This window comes from Sapajus apella, unplaced genomic scaffold, assembly GCF_009761245.1.
Source record: "Sapajus apella isolate SASKATOON/1434 unplaced genomic scaffold, GSC_monkey_1.0 scaffold184, whole genome shotgun sequence".
NCBI classification, from domain to species: domain Eukaryota; kingdom Metazoa; phylum Chordata; class Mammalia; order Primates; family Cebidae; genus Sapajus; species Sapajus apella.
The window spans coordinates 1,210,792-1,235,837 of record NW_022437124.1 but is presented as its reverse complement, the minus strand read 5'-3'; the positions used below and the strand labels follow the sequence as shown (position 1 = coordinate 1,235,837).

Here is a 25,046-nt window from a genome sequence, read left to right as displayed (position 1 = left end):
GCATGAGAATCTACTTTTTGAAGTATACATTTTATAAAATGTAAATATAGATCAAGTCTTTATGATGAAAATGTAGGATCTAAATTGAGATGTACTCTTTTTAAAATACGCATTGGATTCCAAAGACTTGATATAAAGAAAAGAATGCACAATATCTCATTAATAATTTTTTAGGCCAGGCATGGTAGCTCACACCTATAATGCCAGCACTTTGGGAGGATCCTTTGAGGTCAGGAGTTCAAGACCAGCCTGGCTGACATAGTAAAATCCTGTCTCGATGAAAAATACTAAATTTAGCTGGGTGTGGTAGCACGTGCCTGTAATCCAACTACTAGGGAAGCTGAGGCAGGAGAATCACTTGAACCAGGGAGTCACAGGTTGCAGTGAGCCAAGATCATGCTACTGCACTCCAGCCTGGCGACACAGCAATATGAATTGATTTCATATTAACATTTTGGTTGGATTAAGTAAAATCAATTTTACCTGTTACTTTGTGCTTTTTTAATGTTGCTACTAGAAAATTAAAAATTTACACACAGGCTTGCATTGTATTTCTTTTGATCAGAGTTTAGACTGAGAAATTGAATAATTATTTTTGGCATCACACACCCTTTAATGGAGTAAACTCTCACCTGTATAGAACTTCTGGAAACTGAAACATTCTAGATAATGAAATCATGCTAGGGGGCAAAGTTTTCTTAAGAGCTACAGCTCATTTCTCTAAGATGTGAAAATTTTATGATTTTGGTAGAATTGTCTTCTCAAAAAGAGTATTAGAACAGAATTGATCTTTTCTTGATATCACAGAACCGTCACTTCAAAGTTTTAGAATGTAATGTAACAGCCTGATGTTTCTATAGTTCACTGAAACATATATAACAGAAGATGTTCTAGTCCATTGAGCTGTTTGCCTTTGCACTAAATGGCCCCAGGCAGTAAAGCATTATAGTGCTTGTTACACTTTTGCTAAGAGGCTGGTAGAAATCATTTTTCACCGTTGTAACAAATCTTTACCAGCAGCCTTAATCCTCCTCTTTGATTTGCTTCTTCTAGCCATGTAATTAAAAGTCAAAAATTGACTTACCGTCCGTTTCTTGTACATATGCTACGAGGGAGGCCCCGAGCAACTCTCCTGGTGAAGGACTGCTAGAAGCCTCGTTCATACATTACACTGCAAGGAAAAAGAATCCTGGTCTCAAATCAAAGCAATTTTGTTTTCAATGGGAAGAGAATCCTTGTCACTATTTCTTCTTTCACTACGCTCTCACCACTTGGCTCCAGAAGCGTATGCAGTTTTCAGAACTTGCACAGCAGAACAGGGAAACTGAAGCCCTGGCTTTTCAACCAGAAGATGAAGAAGGGGACACTTGGGAGGCAGAAATTATTGGGGAGATTTCAGACAGGAGGAGGCTTAGGGAAGTGAGCCCATAAATTTATGGATAAACTCCTGGGTTAACACCAAAGCTACACTGTGCATGTGGATCTGACTCTAAGCAGAATATCAAACAGAATACCTATAAAACAGATGAAAGAAATCAAAGACTCTAATTAGATAAATGGAACAGCATACCATATTCTTAAATTTGATGTTCAATAGAGTTCACATCAAAATCTCAGCAGACTATTTTGTAGATCTAGAAGATAATCTCTAAAATTTATAAGAAAGGCAAAGGAATTAGACTAATTCAGAAGAATAAAATTAGAAGAACATATTATCTAATTTTAAGATTAGCTATAAAGCTGCAGTAATCAAGATAGTTGGTACTGGTAAAGTCATATAAACAGGTATCAATGGGACAGGATAGAGAGTCCAGAAATAGATCTACACAAATATGGCCAATTGATTTTTGACAAAGATGCAATTTGGGGAAATGTGAATGAAAAAAGGCAATTTAATGGAGAAAGGGTCGTCTTCAACAAACATTGCTGGAGCAATTGCACATGCATATGCAAAAAAAAAAAACAAAAAACTTTTATCTGAACTTTGTCATATGCAAAAAATAAGTAAAAGTAGATTATAGATATAAATGTATATATCAAACCATAAAATTTTTAAAGGAAAACATAGGGGAAAATATTCATGACTATGGGTTAGGCAAAGACTTCTTAGATGTTGCATCAAAAGCATGATATATTTAAAAAATTAACATACTATTAATCAAAATTTAAAATGATTGCTCTATAATTGTAATTTGCCTTTTCATCCTCTTAATATTCCACTCCGAGAACATTTTGCAAATAGCATCCCTGACAAAGACTTGTATCCAGAACATATAATGAACTCTCAAAAATCAGCAATAAGACGATTTGAAATAATATTAAAAAATCACTATTAAGAAAATTTAAAAATTAGCAAAATACTTGAACAGACACTTCACCAAAGAAGATAGGTGGATGTCAAATAAGCATATGAAAAGATGCTGAACAGCATTAGCCATGGGGAAAGGAAAATTAACACCACAATGGCATAACAGAGTTAATAGCACTTTGGAAAATTAATACCAACTTACATCACAAACGCAGAGCAACAGCAGCCCTCATACCTCGCTGTTAAGGATGCAAAATGGTGCAGGCCCTCTGGAGAACACTTTTACAGTTTCTTTGAGGCTAACCTTACTCTGTAATCCAAGAGTTTAAAACTTTTGCTCACACAATCTGTATGCAAATATTAAGAGTAATTCACTTATAATCGCCAAATCGACCCAAATAGCCTTCAATGAGGTGAATGGACAAACTATGGTACATTCATTCAACAGACCACTACTCAGCAGTAAGAAAGAACTGCATACAACAGTGCGGATGAATCTCGAAGGCATTGTGTTCAGCGACGAAGCCAGTCTCAAAAGGTTACATACTGAAAGAGCCTATGTATATGATTTTCTGGAAAAGGCGAAATAGGGATAGAGAGCAGATCAGTGGTTGTGAGGAGGTAGGGGTTAAAGACGGCTTTTACTCCAAAGGTGCAATGCAAGGAAGTTTTGGGGGTGAACTGTCCTGTACCCCAATTGTAGTGGCAGCTACATGAGTTTATATTTGTGTTAAAATCTATAGATATGTACTCCCTCAAAAAGTAAAAAAATTGAATCGGTAAATTTGAAAAGTTAAAGATCAAAAAAGGCAAATATGGTGATTCTTGAAGAGCACCTTAGGCCTTGGTAGTTAAGGCAAGCATAGATTGTTTTTTTTTTTTCCCCTGTAGAGACAGTCTAGGTCTGTCACTGGAGTACAGTGGTGCAATCTTGGCTCACTGCAACCTCCACCTCCCAGGTTCAAGGGATTCTCTTGCCTCAGCCTCCCGAGTAGCTGGGTCTACAGGTGTGCACCACCATAGCTGGCTAATTTTTTTTTTTTAATTTTTAGTAGAGATGGGGTTTTGCCATATTGGCCAGGCTTGTCTGAAACTCCTGACCTCAGGTGATCCTCTCAACTTCCCAAAGTGCTGGGATTACAAACGGGAGTCACCACACCCAGCAAGCATATTTGTGATGCAATCAAGTTGTATTACATGCACATTTTATGGAATTCATAATCTCTTGCAAAAGCAATACATACCATAAATCTACCCATTTTGTGTTATTTGGAGCACAATTTTAAATGCTCAACAGAAGTTTATAGATGTTTAAACTTTGCTTTTACAAGATTCCATTCCTAGCTATAACGTTATCATGAGCAATTATCTGCTTCATAAAAATTTGATAAAACAGTTACTGATATTTTGTGAACAAAGGGCAGGGATGTCCCTATGCAGGCCGGAGATGCATGTGTCATTTTTCCATGAAAGTATGCTTACCTATACTTGTCTGAATTACCTGGAGGACTGACTTACTATCCAGTAGAGTTTTCATGACAGTAATCGTGTTAGGACTGCTGAGGACTTCTCATCGACCAGAGCAGCAGTGCAGTGGAAGGACCGGTGCACATGGGATTGTGGTCTGGTCCTACCGCCATCTATCTGACTTCTCTGGACTTCATTTATCTCATTGTGAAAACCTGGCATCACTTTGACATTCTATGTTCTCTTGCAATGTAGCTACATGTGTGTAATTGCTTAATGTGTTCTCTTGCTGATGTGTTTCTTTCTTTTTAACCTTCTTGTTAACATTGTTTAGCCGTCTTGTACCTTCTAAATTTTTTTCAGGAAAGACTGGTGTAAGGTTAAACCATAACTTCTTTTGATCAATGTTCTTCATTACTCGTAAATTCATTTGTCATTCACTGAGCGGCACTGTGCTATCAAATAATTGTTTTCAAAGTGATGGTCGATTAGAAGAGAACAATTGTCATACAGAAGGATCACTGTGGGCAAGGGGATAAACTGGATGAGTCTATGAATGCTGCATTTTAAAGAATGAGTAGGCACTGACCAGGAAAGATGAAAAGATGCTGTGATGAGAGATTGCAGTTGGGAACAGGGGATGGGGTTGTATGAGCACTTTAGGACATGCTATGCGATTTGGATGTTTTCCTGAAAGGATGGGAGCCTGATAGTTTGGAGATGTGCACTGCAGAGGCTAGTTTGTATGCCTGTGTGATGGGAAAGGGAAAGGGAGACCAGTCTGGAAACCACTGCAATCACCCAGGAAGGTATGATGAATGGCAGTGGGGAGTAGGAAGTGAATGCAAATTCAAGAAATATGAAGAAGGCTGAGTTGCAACGATAAGGAGAACTGGGGGTGGTGGGTACTTGACCACTTAATGTGAGGCTGTCATTTAAAACCAAAGCTGCACTATTGCATGCCAGTAGGTGGCAACTACTTTCACTTCCCACAATACCCCATCTAGATACTGACTGCATTTTTATTTTATAGGGAGGCAAAGAAGCATGAAGAAGTTACAGAACTTTGTGACCACCGCATATTATGTTTTAGGGAGAGTAATGAATGGTAACAGGGTTGAAGAGGTGGAGGTTGGAGGGTGGGAGAGCTGTCAGGGAACCATTTAGAGACTAAAAGCCCTAAGAAGATCAGACAAGCTGGTGCCTACAATGGGGGCAGATGTTAGTGTGTGTAAAAAGGAAAAAAACTACTGATGTCTTAGGTGCAGTGACAGCGTCCTCACTCGTGTCTACAAAATTTAATTCCAAGATCATAAATTTGTCCCCTTAGCACTATAGAAATACGATTATTTACATTTTGCTTATCTGACTAAATATATCTAACAAGTCTGGGTAACCAGTCTGTAGCTCAATAAAGTAAAATTCCCTGTAACAGAAATGTCTATAAAACCCATGTTAGGTAAATCACAATGACAAATCTTTCTGCTCCAACACAACCACAGTCACCTTCCTGTATGACATTGAAATTGAAGAGTTACAGCTTTTCAAGAGGCTGTGGTCTGGAATTAGATTTGGGAGACACCAAGCCGTTATCAATGCCACAGTTAGAAATGTGGCCAGGCATGGTGGCTCACTTCTGTAATCCCAGCACTTGGGGAGGCCGAGGCAGGTACATCATGAGGTCAGGTGATCAAGACCATCCTGGCCAACATGGTGAAACCTCGTCTCTACTAAAAATACAAAAATTAGCTGGGCTTGGTGGTGCATGCCTGTAATCTGAGCTACTCGGGAGGCTGAGGCAGGAGAATCACTTGAACCAGGGAGTCGGAGGTTGCAGTGAGCCGAGATTGCACCACTGCACTCCAGCCTGGTGACAGAGAGACGCTCCTTCTCAAAAAAAAAAAAAAATTAGATTTCGGAGCCCAGAAGACAAGACCAGCCTCAGCAACAAAGTGAGAACCCTATCTCTACAAAACATCAAAACATTACTTTGGCATAGCGGTGCATGCCTGTAGTCCCAGCTACTCGGGAGGCTGAGGCACGAGACTTGCTTGAGTCCAGGAGGTTGAGCTTTCACTGACCATGTTCATGCAACTATACTCTACCCAGATGAGAGAGTGAGATCCTCTTTCAAAAAGAAAGAAAAAATATTAGATCTCAAGATAGGTTGCAACTGAGGATGTGTGTGAGACAGGGAGATTTTTAATGATTTTGAATGCAAAAGCTTTTCAGATTTTACTCCCAAAGTTGTGTGGCCCCTGTGGGGGCTGAGCCTTTAGTGGCTGCGCAGTCTGCGTTGGACAGCTGGGTGGAGAGCTGGAGCTGGGCTGGCTGCTAATGATATGGCCTCGAGCAAGTCTCGTGTCCTCTCTAAGCCTTAGTTTCTCTCTCTATAAAATGAGCATCATAATAGTATCTCACGGGACATTGCGAAGATATAATTAATTAGTTCATATTAAGCACTTAGTACAAACCCTGCCAAATAATAATCCATATATTTAATTAACACTAAATACAAGGGTATGCAGTTCCCACTTAAGTTCACTCGTCAGTCTTGCTGCATCTAACTTCAATTCCAATCGCCATACAATAATACTTAAAAACAAGGATGAAGGCAAGATGACCGAACAGCAACAGCTCTGGCATGCAGCTCCCAGCGAGATCGATGCAGAACGCGGGTGATTTCTGCATCTCCAACTGAGGCAACTGGTTCATCTCATTGGGACTTGGTTGGACAGTGAGTGCAGCCCGAGGAGGGCGAGCAGATGTAGGGTGGGGAGTCGCCTCACCCAGGAAGCTCAAGGAGTCGGGGAATTTTCTCTCCTAGCCAAGGGAAGATCTTAGAGACTGTTCCCTGCGCTCCAGCCCAGATGCTGTGCTTTTCCCATGGTCATGGCAACCGCAAACGAGGAGCTTCCCTCCGGTGCGTACACAAGCACCACAGCCCTGGGTTTCCAGCACAAAACTGAGTGGTGGTTTGCGCAGACACCGAGCTAGCCACAGCAGCTGTTTTTTTTCATACCCCAGTGGCACCTGGAATGCCAGCAAGACAGAACCACTCACTCCCTTGCAAAAGGGGCTGAAGCCAGGGAGCTAAGTGGTCTGGTTCAGTGGGTCCCACCCCCACAAAGACCAGCAAGCTAAGATCCACTGGCTTAAAATTCTCACAGGCAGCAAGCAGCCTGAGCCCAACCTGGGACTCTGGGGCTAGGTGGTGGACGGGTGTCCACCATTGCTGAGGCTCAAGTAGGCGGTTTTTAAATCACAGTGTAAACAAAGCCCCAGGGAAGTGTGAACTGGGCAGAGCGACAGGTGAGCAAGGTTGCAGCAGACTGACTGTCTCACTAGACACCCTCCTCGCTGGGCAGGGCATCTCTGAAAAAAGGCAGCAGCCAGAGTCAGGGACTTATAAAGTCCCCAACTTCCTGGGACAGAGTACCTGGGAAAAGGGGTGGTTGTGGACACAGCTTCAGCAGACTTAAATGTCACCTGCCTGGCAGCTCTGAGGAAGGCAGTGGAGCTCCCAGCACAGCATGACAGCTCTGATAAGGGACAGACTGCCACCTCAAGTGGCTCCCTGACCCCCTTGTATTCTGACCAGGAGGAATCTCCCAATAGGAGTTGACAGACACCTCATACAGGAGAGATCTGGATGGCATCTGGCAGGTACCCTCTGGGATGAAGCTATCAGACCTCAGCCTCATGCAGTATATCCATGTAACAAACCTGTACACATACCTCTGAATCTAAAAAATGAAAACAAATCTGTTTTGGCTGTATGCTTGCAATGTCTATTAGAAATTCATGTAAAAATATTGAGTAGGTAGCTGCATATTAGAGTCTGGAGCTCAGGAATGACGTCAAAACCAGAGATTATATTTTTGGAGTCATCTACTAAGACGGGGTTTAGAGCCAAGGGATTAGATGTGGTCACTTAGAGTATCACTTAAAGTTCAGATACAAAGAATTCAAGAGAAAGGTCAAAGGCATTCTAACATTCAGAAATCTAGCATGGGATGAGTCAACAGAGGATACTAAAAGTTGACTATGTGCAGCAGGAATAAGTCAGGAGAGTGTGGTGGTTACACTAATAATGGCCTCCAAAGATGTCTATGTCCAGTCCCTGGGAACTGTGAATAACTTGGGTTGGCAAAGAGGACCTAAAGTTGCAGAAGAAATTAAGGTTACTGATCAGTTGATCTTAAAATATTAAAGTTACCCTGGATTATCCGGGTGAGTTCAATGTAATCATTAGCGTTCTTAAATGTAAAAGACAGTGGCAGAAGATGAATACAGGGAGAAGTATGGGATGATAGAATGGGCAAAGAGATCAATGTTGCTGGCTTTACAAATGGAAAAGGCAAGGGAGGCAGTTCCTCCCTAGAGCAACTGAAAAGCAGCATGGTTTTAGCCATGGAGACCTGCGCTGGATTCCGAGCTGCGGAGCTGTAAGATAATAAACTTCTATTGTTTTAAGCCACTATCGTTGAGGCAACTCGTTATGGCAGCAAACAGAAAATGAACACAGAGATGGCTTCCCAAGTCTGTCAAGGGAGAGAGAGCCGTCCACTGTGCTGTGTGCTGCTGAGAGTTTGAATAAGATGACAATGGAAAAGTGATCCTGCGTTTAGCCACAGGAAGAGCACTGGTGACCCTGACAGGGACTCAAGTGAGAGAGACTGGGACATGAAGGAGCAAATGCTGAATGTGGACACCGGTTTCAAGGGGCTTCGGTGTTTTAAGGCTAGAGAGGGACGTAAGTTAAGGAGAATGGCAGGTTTAGTAAAGGCTTACAGCAGCACTAGGGGGTGTGTCCATGCATGGACACGCACACTAATATACAGGGACAAAGTGAACGGTAAGGGAGGGAGAGGGACAACGGCAGCAGTGGAGATCTTGAGCAGGTGTGAGGAAACGGGACCCAGTGGGCAAGGGGCGAGGCGAGCCTGGGCAGCAGCGTCAGCTCATCCACTGTAACAGGAGGCCAGGGAGACTGTGTGGGCACAGAGGCAGGTGGCTTGATGCCAGACGGAAAGAAAACGATTCTCCATTCCTGACTTCATCACCACATCATAGGGTCAAGGCGAGAGCAAAATGAAATGATTCACACAAAATATCTAATACTGTATCTGGCACACTCAAAAAAAATACCAGATTCCTCTTAATTCTTAGACTACCATTCAAGACCCTACTTACAATGTACCTTTTCAGTCTTGTATTTTACTGCTTCCTGCATGCCCTGGACTCCAGCCAGCTAAACTACACATTGGGCCACGTGACACGTTGTACATTTCCTCTTCCAGGAAAATGTCCTTCCTTCCCTTCTCTGCCTGTTGAAATTCTGCCCATCTTTCAAAACCCAACACAAAGGCCATCTTTGGCATGAGGTTTTGTGTGATTGCCGCAACAGATGAGACAATTTTTAAAAAATAACAGTCATTCTGAAACATAGCACGTCCACAGCTGTGGCTGTCAGTTGTAAGGATTGCCACAAGTAACTTTTCTACTGATAAAACTTTAATAAGTTAGAACAGACAAGTCTATGTCTTGCTACCTATGACCAAGCCTCTCTTACTCATATTTCGACAGGCTTTCCTGAGTAGAGAGAGCAGAGAAGTATCTAGAAGCAGAGTAGAAGTCCCATTCCAGCATACTGAGAATCAGACAAATTTCAGCTTCTTATCTGTGCCACAAAGAGCCATCTCATTTGAAGTACTTTACTTCCCAATCAAAACTGTGACATTCTATCAAATTGCTGAGAGGCTCGTGCACATGAACACAGTCTATCTTAGGTATCTTCACAGATAAAATATCAGAGCCACCATTCTACAGTACACTGTATTTCTCTTAAGAAACCTGTAACAACATTCCTTGCTCTTAGCTGTGTACAGTCTTGTCTTAGCCACCGTTTCATGTCAATGTCATCTCATTTATACTGACTCTACCTTACCTATCTTCCTATTACTTAATACCCACTGCAATGTTTACACATGGTGAGGTCTTAACGAACGAATGAATGAAGGGATATTTTAATATGAAATTACAAATAGGAATAAGTCCCGCTGTTCTGAGGGGGTGACTACAGTTAACAATAACTTATTGTATACATTCCAATAGCTAGAAGAGAGTATTTTCAATGTTCCCAACACTAAGAAATGATCAACGTTTGAAGTGAAGGATATGCTGTTACCCTGATTTGACCATCACACGTTGTATATAAGTATCAAAATAGCACTCTGTACCCCCAAAAGATGTGCAGTTAATGTGCGTCAATTTTAAAATAATAATTATATAGAAGGCATGACAAAAAAGTGTAGTGCCCTTGCAAGAAAGCAATTTATTAAAATTAACTAAAAATTGAAGAACCTCTGGGAAATAGAAGAGGAAAATGCTGGAGAGTTAAGAATTTCTTCCATTTTGTCATTACCTAGTGTCTAAAAGCAATTGCTACAGGGCACAAACGCAACTCATAGGATGGTATGTTACAGCGCTGTTCTTAGACATCAAGTAAAGCTAGTTCATCCCTGCCCGTGGAGGAAGATGAAAATGGAGACTACAGTTATTAGTTGCTAAGAGTCTTGCTTCAGTTAAAATGTTCAGTTGCATGTACTCATCAAAATTCTGAACTTGAATAAAAGTTGAAGCCTCTCCCCACTCCTAGAGTATGCTTATTGCTTCTATGTGCCTTTTTTTTTTTTTTTTTTGAGATGGAGTTTTGCTCTTGCCACCCAGGCTGGACTGCAATGGTGTGATCTTGGCTTAATGCAACATCTGTCTTCTGGAATCAAGTGATTCTCCTGCCTCAGCCTCCCAAGTAGCTGGGATTACAAGCACCCACTACCACACCCAGCTAATTTTTGTACTTTTAATAGAGACAGGGTTTCACCATGTTATCCAGGTTGGCCTCAAACTCCTGACCTCGGGTGAACCACCCACATCCGCCTCCCAAAGTGTTGGGATTACAGGCATGAGCCACCACACCCAGCCTCACCCAGTACTTCCATTCCTCCTCTCCCCTCACTTCATCCAAGGTTCCTGACCCTTCCAGACATGGAGCTGGAGGAAAACGGAGAAGTAAAGAGAGCAAGGGTCCTTCGGTCAAAGCAGCAGCACTTTGGGCTTTGCTTTTGCTTAAAGTTAATTCTACAAAGAAACACCTCAGTGGATTATTGCAAGAAACCACCCACCTGCTTGGAAACACCCACCTGAAGTTCTCTGCACCTAGGTATCTCTGTGCTACCTGGTTACTTATGCTTTCCTTAGCCCCTAGCAATGCAGCAATACATCCAACTTTTCTCTGCAGGCCTTTTGGACCTAGGACGACTCTAGGTTTCTGCCTCCCATCCATCACCCACATCAAAACCATAGTGAGCACTCATCTGTTCTAGCCCCACTGAGTTCTGGGAGTGCCAGGGTGCCTAACACCACCTCCTCTCCTTCAGCTTTTCTGCCACAGCTACACAGCCAATTTCTCACCCTTGAGAGTTCTCAGGGGGCAATCAGACACCAGTCCACTGTGTCCTTCAACCCTGGAGAACACACAGACTCTCAAGGTGGCTCAGCTGAAGTCTGGCCTACGAAGAAGGGCAGGCATCCCATAGAACTTAGACCGGCCAGGGGCATGGCCTCTGAGTACATCTTCCCAAGTAACTCCCCCTAAGCAGTGATATTTCCGTCTCCTCCTCTGTGCTTTAGTATTCCTTATATGGATGAGGGATGTAAGAATGATCCACTGGTTCTCAGCCTCTTTCTTTGTAAATCCTTGTCCCGAACTTCGACTTGGAATGGGTGTCTGTTGTCTTGCAACCTCAGCTTCCATTTCACCACCTTGTTACAGGGTGTTACATATGTTCTGTATTTAGCATTTTCCATTTTTACATATAACCCAATTTTCCCAGGCCTCACCAGACAAAATATCAACTTGCAGTCTATCTTCATGCACAAATTATGATGGCAAGACCCCCAACTGTTTTGCTGACTAGAAATTGGCACATTTTCAAGTGTTCCAAAGGTATTTTTGGAAGTTCCCCAAAAGCATGCCACACACACGCCCACAACCCGTGCTGTAACTGCATGGTGTCTGCTTTTTCCCGCTTCCCACTCTGGCTTATAATCTTCCATCGTCCTGCCTAGGAGTTTGAGGACTGTCAGTTCATTGCTAGGTTTCAAGGTAGGTGGAAGAAATAGCCTTCTCTTACATTGTGTGCCACATGTGGTCAGCAGAATGTGAAACGGCTGTTCTTTGTAAGTTTCGGCCACCTCCTACTTCCCATGAATCCTCCAACTCACTCTAAAAACAGTGCCATTATTTTTCTGATTGCCACTTTTCTGAGCTTGGGCAGTCCAGCCCAGTCTATGCACGAGAACAGTTCCCATTTTTGGCTCCCCACAAACCACAGACTTCACTACCCAATTTCCCTTCATGCCCAGGTACAAAATAAAAACCTCTGTGTCTATTAACAGACGGGAGGGAAAGGGAAGTTGAAGCCTCACTAGTATTAGGCCAACACATTTCTGGATTAGGGATATTCAATATTATCTTTCTTTTACTTTCTAAGTTCAAGAGCCATTCAGAAAAAAAGCAAAGTGGAGGACAATGTATATAGCCTGCTACTAAGGAAGGGGAGATTATAAATATGTATTAGTTTAGAAGTGCAAAAGATGTCTCTAGAAGGACCCACAAGAAACTAATTAACAATGGTGGTTGCTTCTAGAGTGGGAACTTGAGGACTAGGAATCAAAGAAGGAGAGAAAATTTAGTTTTTACTGTACTTAATTTTGTACCTTTTGAAAATTTTACATGGGCATGTATACCCCAAAGAAATTAGCAGTTAGCAAATGGAAAACTCATTTTAAGAAGAGAGAAGACAATGTCCAAGTTGAAGTCTGCAGTGGCAGACCATCCTCGTCAATTTGCAAAGAAAAAACTAATTTTGTTCACGCCCCAATTGAAGAGGACTGACAGCAGCCAACTCCACAGGCATGTTAGTTCAGCATACACAATTCTGACAAAAACTTAAAGTTGAGCTTTGCAGTCAACGGCTGCCAAAACCATCCAGATCAACTGCAGACAAGAGCAGAGCCCTCAGCAGAAATTTTAAATGAGCGGGATGAAGATCCTGAAGCATTTATTTGAAGCATTGTAACAGAAGTTGAAACATGGCTTTACCAGTACAATCCTGAAGACAAAGCATGATCAAAGCAGGGGCTACCAAGAGGTGGAAGTGGTCCGGCACAGCAAAGCCAGACCACTCAAGGGCCAAGGCCATGGCAACAGTTTGTTGGGATACTCAAGGCATTCTGTTTGTTGAATTTTTGCAAGGACAAAGAATGATAACATCTACTTATTATGAGAGTGTTTTCAGAAAGTTAGCCAAAGGTTTAGTAAAAAAATGCCCAGGAAACTTCACCAGAATCACACCACAAAAATGCTCCTTGCTGACTCTTCTCATGAAACAAGGGCAATTTTGCTAGAGTTTCTGTGGGAAATCATTAGGCATCCACCTGGTTACAGTCCCAATTTGGCTTCTTCTGACTTTTCTTTCCTAATTTAAAAAAAAAAAAATCTTTAGGCTGGGTACGGTGGTTCATGTCTATAATCCCAGCACTTTGGGAGGCTAAGGCAGGTGGGTCACCTGAAATCAGGAGTTCATCACCAGCCTGGCCAACGTAGTGAAACCTATCTCTAGTAAAAATACAAAAATTAGTTGGGCATGGTGGTGGGCACCTGTAATCCCAGCTACTTGGGAGGCTAAGGCAGAAGAATCGGTTGAACCTGGCAGGCAAGCAGTGAACCGAGATCACGCCATTGCACTCCAGCCTGGACAACAAGAGCAAGACTACATCTCAAGAACAAAAAAAAAGTTTTAAGGGCACAAATTTTTCTTCAGTTAATAATTTTAAAAATACTGCATTGATATGGTTAAATTCCCAGGACCCTCAGTTCCTTAGGGACAGACTAAAGAATAATGGCTGATAGCATTGCTTACAAATGCATCTTGACCTTGATGGAGCTTATGTTGAGAAATAAAGCTTATATTTTTTATCTCTTAATTCCATTTTTCCACAAATTTTTTGAAGTCTCCTTCTACTTAAAAAGAGATATAACAGCTTAGCACTGTGGGAGGCCGAGGCAGGTGGATCACGAGGTCAAGAGATCGAGACCATCCTGGTCAACATGGTGAAACCCTGTCTCTCCTAAAAATACAAAAAATTAGCTGGGCATGGTGGCGCGTGCCTGTAATCTCAGCTACTCAGGAGGCTGGGGCAGGAGAATTGCCTGAACCCAGGAGGTGGAGGTTGTGGTGAGCCGAGATCGCGCCATTGCACTCCAGCCTGGGTAACAAGAGCGAAACTCCGTCTCAAAAAAAAAAAAAAAAAAAAAAAAAGAGAGATATAACAGTTTAAAATCAGAATGTATCCTAAGCTTCAAGTGAGCTTAGAAATAAGTTGACAGCAACTGCAATAACAATAATAGCAGAATACATTTTTTTGACATTGACAGTATCTACCCAGCTCACATCTAATTTCCAGTTGTGCTTTGTGCATCTAATAGACCTGGATGAAAAACTGTACTTAAGTTTATGAAATGGTAAAAATAAAAATTAATCTTGATTAGGCTTAAATGTATTCTTTCATCATGATATTAACTTATAATGCAATTGGTTGAACACAAAATATATAAAACAAAAGCTATCAAGAGCTAATACTGAAATATTCAAAAAAACAGACTGATCATCCATAGATAATTTTAAAAATGAAGACAAACTCCATGACACAAATGACACATTTTAGAGAACAGAGTCAACAGAATAAAGAAGTCTTTAAAAACACCTCTTTTATAAAAGCCAAGCTGGATAAGATCCAACTGGGGCCAACACAAAGAAAAACTGTAGTAGTAAATACATATCTATAATATCACTCCAAAATCCTTGACCCCTAGAATAGTCACCCAAAGTTTACATATTTCAAAGATAAAAGATCATATCACTTAAGATTTTAGAGCACATGTGAGATAAAGTATAAGATGCTCAGTTATAGTTTTCTGATAATTTTGAAATATTAATATCCTTTCTATAATATTTAAGACATACTTATTCTGAAAATTTGTTGATAATCTGTAATTTAAATTTAACCGAGAGTCTTGTATTTTTATTGAGCAGTAGAGCCCTGTTTTAGGATGAGAACCAGAGTGTAACAAAACAGGTTGCTCAGTATCTTTCGCCATCTTACTACAGCTTTGAGAGGCACGAAGTGACTACAGGTGGGATATAGATAGTTCCACTTCTTCTATTTCGGTGGTGTTTCTGGTGATGTTTTGTTGGTTTTAAGAGTTAAATAATTATTTTAAATAAACATGTCTCAAACCAAAAATATCAAATTTTTTAAAATGAAAAATAGCTACTTGAACATAAGTGAATCATGCTGACATTTTTGAGTTTTATTATATCCAGAATTATTTCATATTCTCCAAGTTATAGGGCAAAAAGCATATTCCGCGTTTCAATTTATGAAGGATTCTTTCATGACTCCTCCCTTCACACTGAGGAGTAGCCAACCTTTCAGTAATTCAGATGGAACATTCTGGCTGCAGCTATTCGGCATGCCATGAAAGGGAAGACTGGCAGAACCATGTGCTCATGGGTGACAGGGAGACAGCAGGGAGACAACAGCTTCCCAATTAGAGGAGGTTGTGAAAAATGGATAGGCTTTAAAAACGAGATTCACAGCTTATACGATTTGTTGATTTTGGTTGTATTGGGAGGAAAAATGGCTGAATAATGGCGGATAGGATAGAACTGGTAGGACTCTGTTCTTGGCTGGAAGCTAGAAACTGGGAAAGAGTTTCTTTGGATAAACAGCTGCAAAGAGGATCGAACTATAAGTTACTGAACTCAAGAGAAGTGGATGGGAGAACAGACTGTGGAAGTTACCATAGGAATGCAGTTTCAACATACAAATGCTTGGTGAGCTGCATCTGGGAATAACGCTGGCAGAACCTGCTTCCTCATGGGCAGGAGAGCTAAGAGGGGAGGACTACCCTGTCAACAGAATAGGGTGAAACTTGCGTCAATCACCCACAAGGCTTTGAATGAAGAAGACAAAGGCTAGTCTGTGGTAAAGCAATCACTATGCTTAAACGAGCCAAGTAGATACAAAAACAGTCTGAGTGCCTGTAAGTAAGTCCCTGTATATTAGCTACACAAGCAGCTCATTGCGGAGAAATTAATTAACAGTCAGTCACCTTTCTGGCGTGCTTGCCATATACTACCATACATCTTTTTTTTTTTTTTTTTGAGACGGAGTCTTGCTCCGTTGCCAGCCTGGAGTGCATTGGAGCGATCTCGGCTCACTGCCACCTTCGCCTCCTGGGTTCTAGCAATTCTTCCACCTCAGTCTCCTGACTAGCTGGGACCACAGGCCTGTGCCACCACGCCTAGCTAATTTTTGTATTTTTAGTAGAGACGGGATTTCACCATGTTGGCCAGGACGGTCTCGATCTCTTGACCTTGTGATCCACCCGTCTCGGCCTCCCAAAGTGCTGGGATTAGAGGCGTGAGCCACCGCGCCTGGCCCAAATGGCATCAAGTACTTTTTTTATGTGTTTGGCATCACTTTATCCTCTCAGCAACCTGACAAAGTAGGTATTTTCATCTTCACTTTAGAAATGGAAGACCAAAAGACTAAGAAACCTGTCCAATATTATGACCTAGCCAGTAAGTGGTGGAATCAGGCTTCTAAACAAGGCAGCCTGTGAGGAGAGATTATGCTCTTAAGCACTAAACTTTAAGGCCTTCTTAAGTGGCTAAATGACACTGAAATGGCTCACTAAGGAGAAAAGCAAGGAGAGGAAAACCAGAGACTCAAAGCTGCGATCGTTGGAAGAGAAAACCAACACCTCGGAGTGCTGGCAGAAGTTTGCCAGTGACAGAGCTATGTCTGAGGCTTCAGTAACTTGAATCCACCCAGAAGATAGGAGAACATCAAAACGGGCCATCAGGGAATTACCTAGAGGTTCTCCTGGAGCATGGTTGCCAGCTAAAACGGTGTCCCATTAACTACTTTGGACCTATTTATACTAAAAATACATTAGTTTTAAAAAATCTGAAATGCATATTTAACTGGGCATCCAGTATTTTTACTGGTCAAGCAAGCTACAGGTGCAAAAGTGATGTGAGAGGAAAACACCCTGGGCCCACAAAATCATGAAGCCAAAAAAAAAAAAAAACAAAAAAAAAAAAAATCATGAAGCCGATAGGGAAAGTCAAGCTGGGAACTGCTTAGGGTAAACCTACCTCCCATTCTGTCAAAGTCACCCTCTGCTCACCAGGACAAATGCAGATCTGACTGCCTCCTTTGGAGAGCCTAATCAGAAACTGAAAAGAAGGCAACCATTTGTTTCTTATCTACCTATGACCTGGAAAGCCCTCTCCCTGCTTCAAGTTGTTCCGGCTTTCCAAACCAAACCAATGTTCGTCTTACGTATGCTGACTGATGTATCATGTCCAGAGCAGTATAAAACCAAACTGCTCAGACCACCTTGGGCACATGTCATCAAGATCCCCTGAGGCTGTGTGATGGGCGCATACCCTCAACCTTGGCAAAATAAACTTTCTAAATTAACTGAGGCCTGCCTTAGATTTTCAGGGTTCACATTTTGGTAACCATGAAGGGATTCTGAGTGGAGATCCCCTGGCCTTTGACAATTCCATGCTTGGTATCAGCATGAGCTAACTTTATGGCTCAAATCGATAGGACAATTTACTAAGGCCTGAAAGCACCCCCTCCAGAGAATTCCTGATCTCCCAAAATGTGGTAGAGTCAAGTTTATTTTGCTATTTTTTAAAAAAGCAAGTAAAACTCCTTTTCTTTTTGTTTTGTTTTACTTCCTTCCAAAAAGGCAGGCAAGATTTCCTGTTTCCACGGAAAGTTACCTGTTTTGATGGAAGACAGATAGCTCCTTTATGGAGTTTAAAATGGCTTCCAACAGAAAAGATGAGGGTTTTTTTTTTTTTTTTCCTGCCTCTAGGATGGTAGAGAGCAGTCTACAGCCTGAGACCCATCCCTAGTTAAGTGACTGAATTGGGGTTTGTGTTGGCTAAAGTTAAGATTAACAACCAGCTAGTCTTAATTTGTCTTTACCATGAGAGCTTTGCTTAACTGTTTTTATTGTTGCTGTTGTTTGCTTCTGTTTTCGCTGCTGTTTTGGTCTTTTTCCCATTGGGTTTGATCAACTCTGTTTGACTTGGTCAAATCCAAAGGAAATTCCAAATTATGAAATTAGTCACTTCACAGAATAAGGTCTGTAAAGTGGCTAAATTCACACACACACACACACACACACACACACACACACACACACACGGTATTGGGTGGAGGGAAAAAAATGGCCAGAAAAAGAGAAAAAAAGAGAAAAGATTTTTTATTTTGACCAAGGAGCTTTAAGTAACATAATGAGGCCACCTTTTTGCTAGCCAGGCCAAACTGAAAGACCAATGGCTGTACTTCTGAAATAGCAGTGATTTGTCCTAGCTGAAATATGGTAATGAGATTTTACAAGATTTTTTTAAAGGAGTTCAAAGGCTAAAAGCTTAAAAGCTAACATCCAAGATATGTGTGTGTGTTTGTATTTAAGAGGACTTCATGTTTTTATTTTTCTCCTGGGACCTTGTCTTTTTTTTTTTTTTTTGAGCATAAGTTTTTTTCCTCTCAGTTGACTGAATTTTTTTTCCATTTACTTCTACTGTCTCTCCTTTCTTTTGCACCCTCTGCTGCATGGAGGACCTAAAATAGTTTATAATAGCCTGGTGTTTCTTAAAGTAAATGGAGAAGGTGCCAGACTCACTTTCAGGGAAAAACAAGGTTTTCCAAGATCGTAAACAGGTATGTCTCAGCTCTTGAACAGCTTACTTTTGTGTTGTGTTACCTATCCTTTTTTTTTCCTGTCTAAAATCATTATTGCAACAGAGGTTACTCTTGGGTTTTTAAGGAAGAGTGTGGTTTAGACACTTATAAATATCATTGTTAAAAAAAATTTGAGTGCACTGTAAAAGCATCACGTGGTCTAACCTCATACAAATTCTCCCTTCTTGGAGACCTAGGTTTCAAGGTAGACTCTGCCCAGCGCTCAGAAATCCAGTTAAAAGATAGGTCGTCAGTCCTTACCTAAATAAAATTGGTCTCCTTATAAAATCCTATGATAGACTTCTATAATTTTATGTTTAATTTGGCATCCACTTTTAATCTCCCTCTAGCATCACCAGACTTTTCCCCCTTGTACTTTATGATGCAAATTTTTCTATATGATTTCACCTAAGTTATTTCCTTTAATATGCAAATTTAAGGCTATTTAGCTGACAACCACCTAGGGTTGTGAAACAGGTTATCAAGAATCTGAAAGTCTAAGATAGGGGAAGAAAAGGTTTCTATAAATCTTTAAGATGTACTTCTCTGCATGCCTAAATAGATGTATTAAGCGTTGTTTACACAATGTTTCAATACAGAAAATATATAAAAGAGCTCTAAGTAATTGGCTTAAGAAAATTAAAGTGTTGGCCAGGTACAGTTGCCCACGCCTGTAATCCCAGCACTTTGGGAGTCCTAGGCAGGTGGATCACCTGAGGTCAGGAGTTTCAGACCAGCCTGGCCAACACGGTGAAGCCCTGTCTCTACTAAAAATACAAAAATAATTAGCTGGAGACTGTGGTGGACGCCTGCAATGCCAGCTAGTTGGGAGACTGAGGCAGGAGAATCACTTGAACCAGAGAGGTGGAGGTTGCAATGAGCCAAGACTATGCCATTGCACTCCAGTCTGGGCAACAAGAGTGAAACGCCATCTCAAAAAAAAAAAAAAAAAAAAAGAAAACCAAAGCATTTGCATCAAATACTTTATGAGGTAAGACTAGTAAAATGCTTTTTCAAGTTTACATAACTTAAGTAAAATTTTTAATAAATTAGCTTTAAAAATTACTGGTAAAGCAATATTAGAAAAGTCTTAATTGCCAGCATACTTTTTATTACATTTATTAATCAAGCAATTTCATACTTATCCTGGCCAAATGCTATAAGGTGTCAAACTTTGGCATAGGGGTTACAAAACTATAAACCCAGCCCAAGACAGAATGATCTTTGTGTAACCTTTCATAAATAAAATGTTGATATTAGTTTAATAAAAATAGCTACATCTTGAATTTAGTAAGAGTACTGTAACTTCTAATCTTGTGGCTTTAGGCAGTCTGCTTCACAAGCAGTAAGATTTGTTTTGGGAAAGGACTGTTACATTTTTTGTTTCAAAGCTAAACTGTAAGTTGCTCCCCAAAATAGTTTGGCCTAAAACCAGGAATGAACAAGAACAGCTTGGAGGTTAGAAGCAAGATGGAGTCAGTTAGGTCAAATCTTTTTCACTGTTTCAGTTATAATTTTGCAATGGCAGTTCCATAACTTTAAATAATGACAACTGCAGTTTTTGTAAGTAATCTAGGTAAATGATTAAAATAATTAGGTAAATGTAATGGGATAAATACTTGTAGACAAACTCATTATAATTATAATCTAAAGTTATATTACATAATAGATATTTCATTATTTGGGCATTTTCCAATAAAAATATATTTCTAGAAAAACATTCTTTCTAAACAAAAAAAGTATGTCCTTTTAAAAAAGGTGAACAATTTTTGTCTAATTCAAAGCTTATTTAAAGGGCATGTATAAAACAAGATAACAAGGAACCAGGAAATAAAAGATACATTTAAAAAGTTAGAAAGAGTTTTTTTTTTTTTAATAAGAAAGCTTAAAGTGAAATAATTTCATATGAGAAAGAATCTTGTATGGTAAATTTGGTCCTAGAGTAAAATGACTAAGAAGGAAGGATGTCCAGCCGAGCACAGTGGCTCAAGTCTGTAATCCCAGCACTTTGGGAGGTCAGGTCGGCTGGATCATCTGAGGTTAGGAGTTCGAGACCAGTCTGGACAACATGGCAAAACCCCGTCCCTACTAAAAGTACAAAAATTAGCCAGGCACAGCAGTATGCACCTATAATCCCAGTTACTCAGGAGGCTGAGGCAGGAGAATTGCTTGAACCCGGGAGGCAGAGGTTGCAGCGAGCTGAGATTGTGCCATTGCACTCCAGCCTGGGTGATAGAATGAGACTCCATGGAAGGAAAGCAGGAAGTCAGGAAGGCAGGCAGGAAGAAAGGAAGGAAGGAAAGAAGGAAGGAAGGAACCTATGTTAGTTCAAGACAAACCAGAAAACCTAAGTATGTCATGAACATTCTGTATAAAACAAAACAAAATCTTTTATATGATCAAGTTGCCTGTCATTAAAGGAAAATTACAATGGTCTTTCTACAGGTTGGGTTTGATGTAAAAAAAAAAAAAAGTCACTTATACACTTATGTTGCATCTCGGTGGTTTCGGTTTCCTCTCCCCTTGTAAAAGGTGTGAAATTGTAGCACTCCTCTTGAACTCATTTTCAGTTCTTTGCTTCTGTTTTTGTGTGTGGCCTGATGCTAACAATATTTTCTTAAAGGTCTAAAGGAATTATTTTCTTTCAACATAATATTCTGTACATTGCAGAAGGTCTTTTGCCTTTTGGTAACTGGGCTAACAGATTTTACATTTATAAAAATAACTCCTATGGCATTATTAAGTTTGGTTTGCTTGGGAAAAACTGAGACTTAAATTTTTTAAATTAGGATTATATTCTTGTGTCTTCCTGTATGTGCTTTTAAAGTCCTTGTGACTTGGTTATAGGGCCTTGTTTGACTCCTGGGTCTAAAAAGAACACTAAGTCCTGCAAATTTCTTAAACACTGACAGCAATCAAAACATCATCTTCAGGCCCCAGATAAGATGCCAATCAAAATAAACTGCATTCCTGAGACACAGAGCCAGAAATTAAAGCCATGCAACTCCTCAAGGCCCAGGGGCTGTCACAGAACGGGTACACTTGTGAGATTGTAAGCGCTGATTTAAAGAGATAAAATTTCAATTTCTCTATAAATTAACTGTTCATGTCAAAGGCACACTGATCCAAGACCAGCATATGGACTCCCGGGTCAAATTAACAACGTTTTCTTGAAACGTTAACCAACTCCTTAATAAAGATTACCAAGGTTATAAAAGGCATATGGAAGGTGTATTTTATAAGTAAGATTAAACCTTTATAGATTGTTTATAAAATTTTGAAACACAAATTTAATTGGCTTCATGCTGTTTATTAGGGCTACTGTTTGGAAAACTAAGTTTCCTTTCTCAAACAATGAAGGATTTTGCTGTTTTGAAATCCTTATTACTTTGGTTAAATGAATGAATTATTTTACAATTACCTGCAATCCTATTTTGTGATATCAAGTGTTTTAAACCTTTGATATTTGACAAACTTCCCAAAGTAAAATTATAAATTATGTATTTTTCCAACCTAATTAATCCTCTAAGATATAAATAGGTTCCCTAAAGTCCAAAAATGATGTATTTGGCCTATTTGGTATGAAAATTATATAGGAAGCACTGTCTGATATGAAATGGTGTTGGGTTTTCTTTGGACTATATTTGCATAAATATATTATTGTTATATGTTCCAAAATTATGGGAAACTCCTATAATTCTGATATGACATAGTGTACATTATCAGTAATAATTATAATTTTTATGTGAAATTATTATGTGCCACGGAGGTAACAAAATGCCTTTGACTATGGCTGCCCTAAAACCTTTTTGTATCCACAGGTAATTGTTGTCTTGTTTTGGACGTCTTTAGAAGACGGTTTTATAATCAGCTATGAAATTGTACCAGGTGCTCCTGCATAGAGGTTTCTGATAACTTTGGAGACGATGACATCAAAATAGAGAAAAAACTTTGAAGACTCATGGAGAGCTGCAATGTTCATGAACATCAAGCAAAACATGAATTAACTGCACGGACTAAACTAATAGAATTCTGAAATAATCTTTCTTTTTACTTTTTGCTTAAAACATTGCTGATCCTTTGTTTTTCAGAGTCAAGAAACTTTTAAGCTATTTACAATTGAGTAAAGTATACTATGACAAAATTTGGAGCATATTTGTTTTTCTACCTGATTTTACAGAATTGGGGAACCATTTCTGAGTATTCTTTACCTATGACAATGCAGTTATTTGCATAAGTGCAATAAGAATCTGTTTTCATTTGTAACAGGGTACAGTTGGAGAAACTCCTTATTTTTACCAAGGCTTTGACTGGAATGGTGTGCTTTCCTTTAAAAAATTAAACTTGACTTATGGAGCCAGTAAAAGCCCCTTGGAAAAACTCGCCTCATACCTTTGTCTTCACAGTCTCTGTACGGGACTCCTGACCTGTGCTAAGTAAAGAATGTCACTTTCTGACAGGCCCAGGAGCCCCAGGTTTTTCTTAGAAGTGCAGAAGGAGAGGAATTCACCCAACTCACAGGTATTTCATAATATTTCATAGTACAAATCCATGGCTGGGGTTGGCTTTATTAGGGCTATTGTTTGGCTTTAAAAAGTCTTCACAGAGATTCCTTCTGTGGAAGAGTTCCATCAAAGCCAATGTAAAAGCCTGTGTAAAAAATAATTATTCTTGCTGCACTGTATACAAAGAATTAGGCCAGGTGTCATAAAGCAAACCAGTCTTATCATGATTTGCCTTTAATAAAAATGGGAAACTGGAGAGAGAAAAGTTATGTTTCCAAAACTATAGTGTGCCTATTGTTCTATTCTACTCTTGCGTAATGCTTTTCATTTTTTATTGTTTTCCACAGTTTGGACTGAATTCTAATTTTTCTTGGTTACATGTCTTCAAAATAGTGTTTTCAGTTTTTTTCCTCTTTTTCTCCATTTTTCTTAAGTTGGAGCCACTGGAAACTAATCTGTGCTTTTTTAAAGCCCTGTGAACTGAAGCTAGACAACCTAAACTTCAGAAGAAAGCAACAGTTACCTGTTTACATTCATAAGACACTCATGCCTGCCTACCGGTATATGGACTTCAGAGTTATGTGGCCTCTATTTTCCAGAATTGTTCTTCTGTTTGTTGTTGTTTTTCTCTCTTCCTCCCCCTATTTTCTCTTTGTAGGACAGGAGACTTCACAACCTTCTAAAAATGAGCTTTCCTAGTAACTCAGGACCTACCTGTTTAGAAATAAACTCTCCTAGCCATGAGAGATCAGACAAAACCTGAGGCCAAGGACTCATTTTCTTCTAAAATGCCTTCTCCAATAGATTTTTAAAAAGAAAAGGGGGGAAATGTAAAAGGAAAATACTTTGGGTCCCTCAAATCACCAAGCTAAAGGGAAATGTCAAGCTGGGAACTGCTCAGGGCAAACCTGCCCCCCATTCTATTCAAAGTCACCCCTCTGCTACCCAGGATAAATGCATATATGATTGCCTCCTTTGGAGAGGCTAATTCACAACCATTTGTATTTTATCTACCTATGACCTGGAAGCCCCCTCCCTGCTTCAAATTTTCTCACCTTTCCAGACCAAACTACTGTTCATCTTAAATATGTTCATTGATGTCTCGTGTCTCCCTAAAATACATAAAACCAAACTGAGCTCTGACCACCTGGGGCACCTGCCATCAGGACCTCCTGAGGCTGTGTCACGGGTGCACGTCTTCAACCTTGGCAAAATAAACTTTCTAAATTAACTGAGACTGTGTTAGGTTTTCAGGGTTCACAGTGGTTAGCATTTAAAAATCAAATAACATGAGGGGCTGGGGCCCTGAAACTAGGTATAGAAAATACCTATATTTTCTATACCTAGCAAAGACTACATCTTGTACAACAATAAGAGCCGACTGAGGGCATGCAGGAATATATGCAAGCACTAAGGAGGCCCGTTCATAAAAGACATTGAGGATTCAGCTGGAAGGCACTAAGAGTCCTTTGCTTTCTCACCGGCGAACTTTCTTGCAGTTAGATTTTACAGGACATGGGCTCATCTAGAAATTTTAAATGATCCAATCAGCAAATTACTTCCCCTAGTAAATTTTAGTCTTGCATGATTAGGACATCTCTCTCATCTCAAAATTCTATGTTCCATTTAATATTCCTCTCTCACATTCATATCAAGGTGGGGAGAAATGCATCCACACCTCGATATGGATGTGAGAGAGGAAAATTAAAGTGAAGAAAATCTGTGTGAACATTTAAGTACATTCTAGATTTGGGTAACAGGGAACTTGTGGGCAACTACTCAGCTCTCTCTCTGAATACACCAGCACTAAGTACCCCAAAATGACCTGTGAAATAAGACTAACAACGCAATGGAAGAAAAAA

The 25,046-nt window shown here is 40.1% G+C and overlaps 1 protein-coding gene across 1 annotated transcript in view; it reads right to left on the bottom strand.

Moving 5' to 3' along the window:
* Positions 1 to 394: 394 nt before the first annotated feature.
* The window catches only part of SCGN (secretagogin, EF-hand calcium binding protein), a 156,009-nt gene continuing 131,357 nt past the window's right edge, over positions 395 to 25,046 (bottom strand). The window contains exons 11-12 of the transcript XR_004265513.1: positions 1,085 to 1,171; positions 395 to 414 (exon numbers count right to left, since the gene is read on the bottom strand). The gene's annotated coding sequence lies outside the window, so the exon portion shown is untranslated. The remainder of the gene's footprint in view (positions 415 to 1,084; positions 1,172 to 25,046) is intronic.